Source organism: Hippoglossus stenolepis, chromosome 7, assembly GCF_022539355.2.
Source record: "Hippoglossus stenolepis isolate QCI-W04-F060 chromosome 7, HSTE1.2, whole genome shotgun sequence".
NCBI lineage: Eukaryota > Metazoa > Chordata > Actinopteri > Pleuronectiformes > Pleuronectidae > Hippoglossus > Hippoglossus stenolepis.
This window is the reverse complement of record NC_061489.1, coordinates 8,972,945-8,982,379: the sequence shown is the minus strand read 5'-3', so window position 1 is coordinate 8,982,379 and position 9,435 is coordinate 8,972,945.

Below are 9,435 nucleotides of genomic sequence, written 5' to 3'. Positions count from 1 at the left end.
TTATTTTCCCTTTTACTGTCCTCGCTCCGATTTGTTCTCACAACGGCGCATGTGTTCGGGTAGACTCGGGTTAAGTTGTGTTTCTGGGGTCAGGGATGCCGAGTTTTAAATCAGAGCCGCAGTGTCTGTGGGTGCTCTCATCTTCTGTTTACCTCTGATAACCCAGGGGCCTCCACAGGCCCTATCAGTTTATCTGGTGCCGAGACCTCGAAGAGGGTCAAGGAGGACTAGGGAACCGCGATTCACACATGCATGTGCAGAGTTCACCGTGTCGACTCATCTAACAGGATCTGCAAAGGTTTTTCACGGCAAATTTTATATATGCACTTTTGCTCTGCATCTTTAATGGACCTGATAACAACTCTCCGAGGAGCTGTTGTACACGGAGGACAAGACTTGGCGAGTGTTCTACAAGAAGATAAACCCGCAGAATTTTAATTCCACGGATAAATCATTAACGAGAGCATTGGTTGTAATCTTCTCGGCTTGTAAGGGCAGAGAAAAGCAGCTGACCCCAGAAAATCATTTACCAGAACCTGCCTCAGATTAGAAACAGGGACTCACGCACACAGACGAGAAGACCAAGCTTCCAGACCACTGGCGCGCAAACGTCCAGGCTCATCTCCCCCTAAAGCACTTAGCCGTAGCGCACCCCGTCCTTTGACATTTCCGAGTCACAACAATGCACCGTGCATTCAATAACATATCTGGTAACCGAATAAAAGGGGGAGTAAATGTCTCCTGAATCAAGAGGAGACGCTCTGTGGGCCGTAACAGAGATGTCAAGGTGAATGTGAAATGAGGAACTGGATCAATGCCCTTCATTATGAGGAGCAGGTTTCATAAAACAGGCCAGAACAGGTCAGAGATTCCAGTGGTAAGCTATGAATAGAGCGCCGTGGGAACCTACTGTCTGCCTCCTGTCGGTTCTCCTCGTATTGACTCGCTGGGCCGAGCTGTTAAAGGTATGCTGAATGAGTGAACGAGTGACAGGGCCATTGTTGTTGGAGGACAGAAGCAGGGGGGATTAGTCTCCCTTCGGCACTGATGGTCCAGCGTGCGGAGGGAATCTGTCGTCGGCCGGCCTGCAGGTGGTCCAGAGGTCCGGGCAGGGCAAGTGAGAAAACAAGACCAGGGTTTTCAGCAGCGGGAGGCTGCACAATGTTTACCCTGGAATCTGATTCTCCACACCTCCTCTCCTCACCCCGCGCTCATTGTTGTGGAGCCACTTTCGCTCGTCCCCAGTGGGCCTGAGCTCTGCAGCGAGGATAATAATGTTTCTCCCCAGCAGCAAGAGGGAAACGAGATTATGGCTTTTCAATTAGTGAAAGGGGGTTGAGGCTGAAATACAAAACAAAACATGAGAGCTGGCGAGGTAGCGGTGTGCCACACGGGGCCCTACTTTCCTGCTCCTCCATTTTCCGACCCCTTGAAGCTCATCCAAAGGTGACCTGGCAGATGACTGAACGCGTTTTCTGGGCCAAGCCGGCTCTGTATCAGTGAGGTTTGGATGAGTGTCTTATAAGGGCGTGATGAGACAGGTTCCTATAAAGATGACGGAGAGCTCCACGTGTCACCAGCCCCTGCCAGGAAACCCCGGTGATTAACGAGGGCCGGGACACCTCCACTAATAAGACTCATCTCTTTAATTGGCTCGACGATATGACTGTGCAAATGGCCCTGGGGTGCTGGTGTGTGTGTGTGTGTGTGCTGTGTCCATGTCTGCGTTATGTCCATTAGTACATGTATGTTAGGCGTTTCTGCACGTGTTTGGGGGGGGGGGCACAGTCATGCATGTGCCTGTTATTAGCTCTCTCACATCCCTTCTGCATGGATACGACCCGGCGACAAGGTAGGGGGGGCGCCTCATTAGGAAAGAGAGCACTTCTATTGCCGGCCAAGATTTAACACCTCACCCAATAATTTATTCAATCTATTCTTGAGTATTGCATGCGCCGGGTAGATAGGGGTGAGGTTATGTAAGAGTGTGACAGTGCCTGGTTTGAATGTGATATGATGATAATTATAAATCCGAGGGAGACGACAGATGGCGAGGTACTTTAAAGGTTCAGCAGGTATAAGTATTACTACTACGCTCACTGCCAGATCAGCCCCCGGGAGAGTGAGAGGGGAGGGGGAAAAAAGGGGGGAGAGAGAAAAAAATTAGAGGCACTCAAAGACAAGAAGAGAGAGTGCAGACACAGTACAAGGGAGAGCTGGTCCCCGTTAGCACGCTATTCATCAGCCTTGATGAGGTCGGGGGTTCAGGGAGGCCTGAGGGGTGCTGCGTGACCCGGCACCTCTCACCCTTGACCCGCGCAGCCAGCACCTGGAGCTGAGGTATTTCCTCACAACATTAACTTGTTACATTTTGTCTCTATTACCGACGTCGAGCTGAGCGCCTCGGCTTTGGTTGTAAATTTGAGCCTCTATCTGTGGACCATATCGCATACCAGCCTGCCACGGCTCTGTGTTGGAGAGCGAGCGGGGAGCGGCTGACCCAGGGGCGAATGGGAGTGGGGAAGAGGAAGGAGGAAGTGCCGAGAGGACGGGGAGGAACAGGAGACAGAGCGGGTGGGAGGGAGGAAGGTAGAGGAGGGAGGTCAGGGTCACAGCTGCAATAAAAGAGGTCAGAATGAGAGATTGTTGCATCAGTGCTGCCCGTGAGGAAAATAAACATCCTCCTAAAAATACTTGGAGAGGCCTCATCCTCCTGTTGTTGCCGTGGCTTCGGCAAGGTGTGGGCAGATTTGCCTTAAGACACGTGGCGTCTGCAAACCAGATAAATTATAATGTTTTTTAAAAAGTTCCGCTGGGCCTTTATCCTAACTTCTTCTTGTCCCTTTGACAAAGAGTCAGAGATTGCCTTAACTCCTCCAATAAATATGACATGCCGGTCATGACTTCTTATCTGCTCAGGACCACTTTGAACTTTTACCCAAACCAGAGCTGTTGACCTTCCTTCTCTTCATATGTCTTAATTTCCTGCGGGAAGTTTATCCCCTCGGAGATTTGTTTTATTTTGTTTGTTTGTTTTCTGGAGGGGGGGGGGGACTGGCTGATTGACAGATTGCAGTGAGAATGAGCCCAAATGCTCGAGGCAAATAGGACAAGCAGGAACACACACACACACACACACACACACACACACACACACACACCAGCACCTCCCTCTGTCTTCATCTTTCATTCTCCATTTTTCTTCTATATGCCTTTACATCTCTATTCCCCCCCCCCACTTCTGCCCTCGCCTCTTCCGGTTGCCCCTCCTTCCTTTATTTATGCCTGCAGAGCCACTTTGTTGTGCTTTTAGTGGCTGGGTTTGTATATTGAGCAGATGCTGGAGCTGATATTCCCTGATCCTGCAGCGAGCCGAGATAAGAGCAGATTTATGCCAGAGTGAGGGAGCATGGGAGTAATTGCTGAGGCTTTGATGATGCGGCTGAGAGCACTCCTGTACCCTCGACTGCTTACTAACAAGGACACCCCTCAGATTTAGGAGTTTGTCTCCCTAGGTTTTTAAAAAGTCTGCCTTATTTTCCCGATGTGTATACGTTTGGTCGCCAAAAGGTTTGTTTGTGCAGCAGTGCGTGCAGGGGTGCAATCCTCATCCCCCTTTTTTGCTTCAGTTCAGAGTTTGCGTGTCGGGACTTGTGCAGAGTAGCTGCTTGTGCATTAGCAGTGATTATTCTTGCATCTTTAAAAGTGTGTCACAATTACTACATTGACTGTGTGTGTGTGTCTGCACACACTGTGCAGACCTCCTCCAGGATTTTTATGGCCTCTTTATTTATAGCTGCACCGAATCGCACTCAGCTGAAAACACATGACATAATCGGGATGACGGATAACATTTTATCTGCAGATAAGGTTATCTCAATGTGATTCTCGGTGATTCAAATAAAATTGCATTTTCCCCAAACCACACGAGGGCTACTTCTGGATCCGAAATAAAAGCACATTCACTATGAGGACTGCGTGCAGGACCGCTGTTCTGCCCCTTAAAATATAAATGCTTGATCAAAGCTGCAGCAGCCTCCGCCGTCTCGCTGCACCTGCAAGGAGGGGAAAAGCCAACGCTGATGAGGTTGTTGGGGGCTGCTTTATTCTGTTCTCTGATTAGAGTTGAATTCCAACGGCTCTTCAGCTTCACGACTGACGATAGATGAATCATCTGCTCAGTGTCCCCAGGTGATGATGTCACTGAGGACATGTCAGCGACACCAGGCAGCAACAATGACATGTTGATCCCAGAGGGCTTTGGAGCCAGATCTGACTCTTGACTGGTGCAAGTGGGCTCAGACAGGACAGATATCTGATGTGAGGTATGCACACACACAATCACACAAATACCAAAGCCCGCAATACACACACTTACACACACACACACACACAAATCTTATCTTTCTGCCTGCCCTGGCCATCACCCCGGGTCCTCCTGTTATTCTCGGGGGCCCCAGAAAGATTCTGTGCAGCAGTCGTCGGAGTCGTGTGAGGCCATTAGCTCTGCTGGGAGAGACACTCAGAGTGGTATCTGCTGTAGAGAGAGAGGAGAGGGGTGATAAGTGGAAGATCATTAGAGGCCCTGAGCCACAGCCAAACATGAATTAGATGACGCACAGCACAAGATCATAACACAGGCCAAAATCAGTAAGGACGCCGAGATCAGATTAGATGTGAAATCCCTCCATCATTTAGCAACGATAATTTCTTCAACACGTCATCTCTGTGGGCTTCTTGCTTCTGTTCCAGTCCCACCAAAGAAGAGAGCCAGCGCCTCGGTTCAGAGGGGGGGGAGCAATGAGTCAGATCCTCTGCCCCAATTATATCTGCATCCTGCAGTCTGCTCTTAAAAGCAAACACACACAGACACACACACATCCTCAAACATGCAGGACAGAAAATACACACACACACACACACACACACACACACACACACACACACACACACACACACACACACACACACACACATGCAGGCAGAGACACACTTTGAAATCCACACAGCACGCAAAGCTGCCAAGAAATGCATGTAGCAGTCAGAAAATAACAGACGGGGGAAAACAGAATCACACATGCCGTGCATACACACACACACACACAGCACTTGAGAAGGAGCTTGTTGACCATCACACAGCCAAGAGACTGTGAAGAAGAGAGGAGGGGGAATAAGCTCACAGAGGTCGCTTTGAAGTTTCTATTCAGGTCTTTGTCCCATTCAGGCTGCTGGCAGTAGACATCTCTACTAGAGGCCCGGCCCCTCCCATCGTCACACCGATCACACCGATCACACACACACACACACACACAAACACACACAATCACACACACACACACACATACACACACACACACACACTCAGAATGAAAAGGAGGCACGTCCGCAGGTCCTGTCCATCACACAGGCCTTGATTAGAGTGGATTTCGAATGCGCCCCTTTGTACCCCTCTCACTCTCTCCCCTTTCTTTAACCCCCACCCTCACTCATTTCACTCTCTTTCAGCAGTTCTCACCCTTTCTTTTTTTCACCCATACCTCCCTCTCTCCCCTAACCCCCTTTTTCCACTTTTGTTGCCCTCCTTTTCTTGGCAGCGGGTGAGGCACCTCTCCAGACGTTTTCTTCTCTATGCCTTGAGCCCCTCTCTACCTCCCTCCCGCATGTGGAAGTTGAGTGTGACCTAATGTTTGACAGACAAGTAGCCTCGGAGAAAGGACTCATCTATCAGAGGCTTGTAATTCTATTAGAATGGACAGAACAGCACCCCCAGGCCAGCATTTGGCATATTCTCTCCATCAATTTAGCTCTTCTTCTAAACCCCTCTGGCCACGGGGGCCTACAAAATGCAGTTTACCCTAACAAATAATCACAGCCAGTTAATACCACGTGTGAGTCTGTGTGCGTCCTAACTTTCTGCCCAGTGTTTTCACAGGGAATTGTTAAGCGTCGGTTTCTTTGATAATAAGCATCAAAGGACAATTTCTCTTTTCAAATTCTAATCTGAGCTGAGAGGCTGAAATGGTAAAAAATGCAGGGAGCTGCGGTGAGTGTAGATGCGAGGATCACATCCCAGCTACTAATCAAGATTGTTATCGTGTTTCCACAATGTTTATATGTAGACACAGACGGTTACACGAAACATCTATTGTCTCGGCTCCTTATCAGCCCTAATTACTGATATGTGAGAAGCGGAGAGAGGAGAAGAAGACGGGTTTCGCTCACATCTCCAGCTGCCGCGATGTTAAATTTAGGACATGTTTAGCTCAGATTGCTGTTTGTCTGTAATCAGCGCTTTCCTGTCAGTCGTGATGGCTTAGATGAGTGGAGGACAGGAGGTGGAGTGAAGCAGCAGAACGAGAACAGAGAGAGAGGGAGAGGGAGAGGGAGATGAGGAGGAAGACGTCTGGACAGCAATCAGCCACAAACAGGAAATGATGCCCCGGATGCCCCGGCTGTTGTGTTTGGCCCACGCCGATGTTACAGTCAAATCAAAGCAGCCTGAACAGCTCATACAACAACTTTTTTAAGTGTCCGCCTCCGAAAATAGTCGGTTTACATTAACAGAGTTTTCCCACTGTTTCACTTGGACCAGTGTTTGGAGTGAATCTGTGTTGTTTGCGTTTATGCCCTTGTGTTTCCTTTAGTGAACACTTTACAGTGCGTCAGACGGACGGGAAACATGTGCTGTTAAGTGCTGGTATGTGTGTGTGTGTGTGTGTGTGTGTGTGTGTGTGCGGAGCTGTTGTCTCAGTGGTTAATGGCTGTTCGATATTGATTACAGCTGGAACGGCAGAGTCACATGTTCCTCGTCCTCTCCAGATAACGAGGGTTAACCACTTGACCCTGTGCATGCCGATGGGGCTCCGCTCATACCTGGATCCATACAGCCCCCTCTTAACATCACATCTCTCACAACCTCGACCAGGGCCACCGCCCCCTGGTCTCTGGCCCTGGCCTCTGTGTCACAGAGCCGCACCGGAGGGAAATGTGCCAGACTTCATTAAGGGCAGATTAAAAGCAAGAAGAGGCCACTTTAGCTGTGATTTATTTTCACTGTGAGGTTGCTGGACCGACTGCAGGCCCACTGCGGCTTCACTCAGGAATGATGATGTCATGGTTTCAGTGTTTGCTCAGTGTAAATATCAGACTGGAGAAGGGAGCTATGTCCTCAGCACCACGGTTCATCTTGGAGGTTTAGAGAGAAGAAAACAGGAGATGTACAGCAAATGACTATTCTCCATTTTAGAGCTCAAAATGATGATTAGACGATTAATGAAATACAAATTTACAATTTTGATGATCAGTTGAGAACCTCCCCCTCACAGAAACACAGATTTGCAAACACGTCTGTCAACACAAAAGGAGGCGAACACTATTCGTGGGTTTACGAGTGTTGGGTATGCAACAACAAATGTATCTCCACCACTTTTTATGTGCAAAACCATCAGTGCCTTTGAGGAGAGACTGTCTGAAAATATGTTCAGGTTTCCCCACACTGTAAACCCCACTACACCAATGACACTAGATTTAACTGTGAAGTCCACACAAGTGTTCAGGACTTTCAAAAGAACATGAAAGCCTTAGGTTCAACTGACACACTCATCCTTTGTGAGCGTGACTTTTTTTTGTTATGTCAACATTTGTTTTGGGGTTTTAGTTTATTTCTGTAAAGTCTGTAAAACAGATAATTTCCCCTTAGTTTAAGGCCAAGTAACAACACGTACATTGTGCACTTAGCAGTTTTTGTTTAGTTTTTTTTTAGCCAGAAGCATAATGTCTTTCGGGTTGTCCGTCAGTACGTCCGTCCCATTATTGTGAACATGATACCTTAATAAATGCCTGAAGGGGTTTTCCACAAATGTCTTACAAACGTTAGTCAGTTAGACTCAAGGATGAACTGATTAGATTTTGGTGATCAAAGGTCAAAGTTGCTGTGATTTTGCCTTGTGAATGAACGTGTTCAGGACATTTCTTCAAACTTAGTTAAAATATTGAACTCAAAGAAGAACTGTTAAGCTTGTGGTAGTCAAAGGTCAAAGGTCAAGGTCACAGTGACCTCTTATGATATATCAGGAACACCCATTGGGAATTTCCGTACATGTGGCACGAACATTCACTTGGACTCAAGGATGACCTGATATGAATTAGGAGGTCAAAGGTCAAGGTCACTTGCCTCACAAAACCGTTTTTGTCCTTTTAAACATAACATCTCAAGTCTGGCTTGAGGAATTTTCTTCAGATTTTGACCAGTTGTCACTTGAACTCAAAGATGATCTGAATAGATTTCAGTGTTCAAAGGTCACAGTGACTTTATGAATCTGGAAAAAATCTTATGTAGACCTAAACTGCACTGGTTGGCGGAGGTATACAACCACAGGGCGGGGCTCTGTGTCTTTTATGGACATATAAAAAGTAGGAGGTAATAGGTGATGACGAAGCTACTCTCAGCTGGTTTTCCAGGTCGGTCAGACGTGAGCGGAGCTGAGTCTTTACAAGAGTCGTTTTTTTAAAGAGCTGCTCACAGCAGTAGGTTGTCCCAAACAGAGACGCAAACTTCCACTCATGTCTCCTTAGATGTGCAGAGAGTTTATGGAGCTTGTGCAGAGGAAAGTTGTTCTACTCAGTTCGGAGCTTGTTGTTGCTTTGCAGGTCGATGGAAACGTGTTGTAGGCTGTCAGACACATCAGCTGGCTCCACATTAAACAGCTCAACAAATATGTTCAGTTCCTTTTGTTTGCTTTTTACGTCCTGAAACTATTTTGCCAAATGCCTGGAGCTGTTTTGCACTCAGCATCATATTCAGATGTCGTAGCAGGCTTTTGTTCTTGCCGAGTGGGAAAATGCACCAGTGTTTGCACACATTGCACAATTTTACTTTGTCTACTCCTCGCAGCTCCGCAGCTTCAACAAGGCCCCTTCACAAAGTTTCCCTCTGTACTGGGTTTCAGCTTCTCAGCTATTAGCTCACTCACCACAGAACTTGCCTGCGTAACATTGTCTCTGACAGAATGTGGTTTTGTGAAAGCGGCTTGTTGGGAACACAAACTCCACCAAAGAGCATTAACTTTATCCGAGCACATATGTCCTTGTAACTGGTCCAGTTCAGCTGCATGTTTCCAGCTGTAATGACGCTCCGGATTGGACTATTTCAACTCTGTGAGCACGTCCCTGGAAACTGGGCCCACTGGCTTTTCTTTTACCTCGACCAAAAATAATCGTTTGTCCATTTCTCTTGGAAAGCACAACATTCCACATCGACTTTTCTTTTGTTCACAGTCGCCATGATGGTTGTCAGAGATAACACGTAACAGCTACATGTGTTTCATTCACCCTGACTGTGACCTGACAGGACCAGAGGGGACCACCCTGTAGGACGTGTCAGTGTATTATTTAATTTAATTTAATTGCAGAATTAAATTAATTACTGTCGTGAGA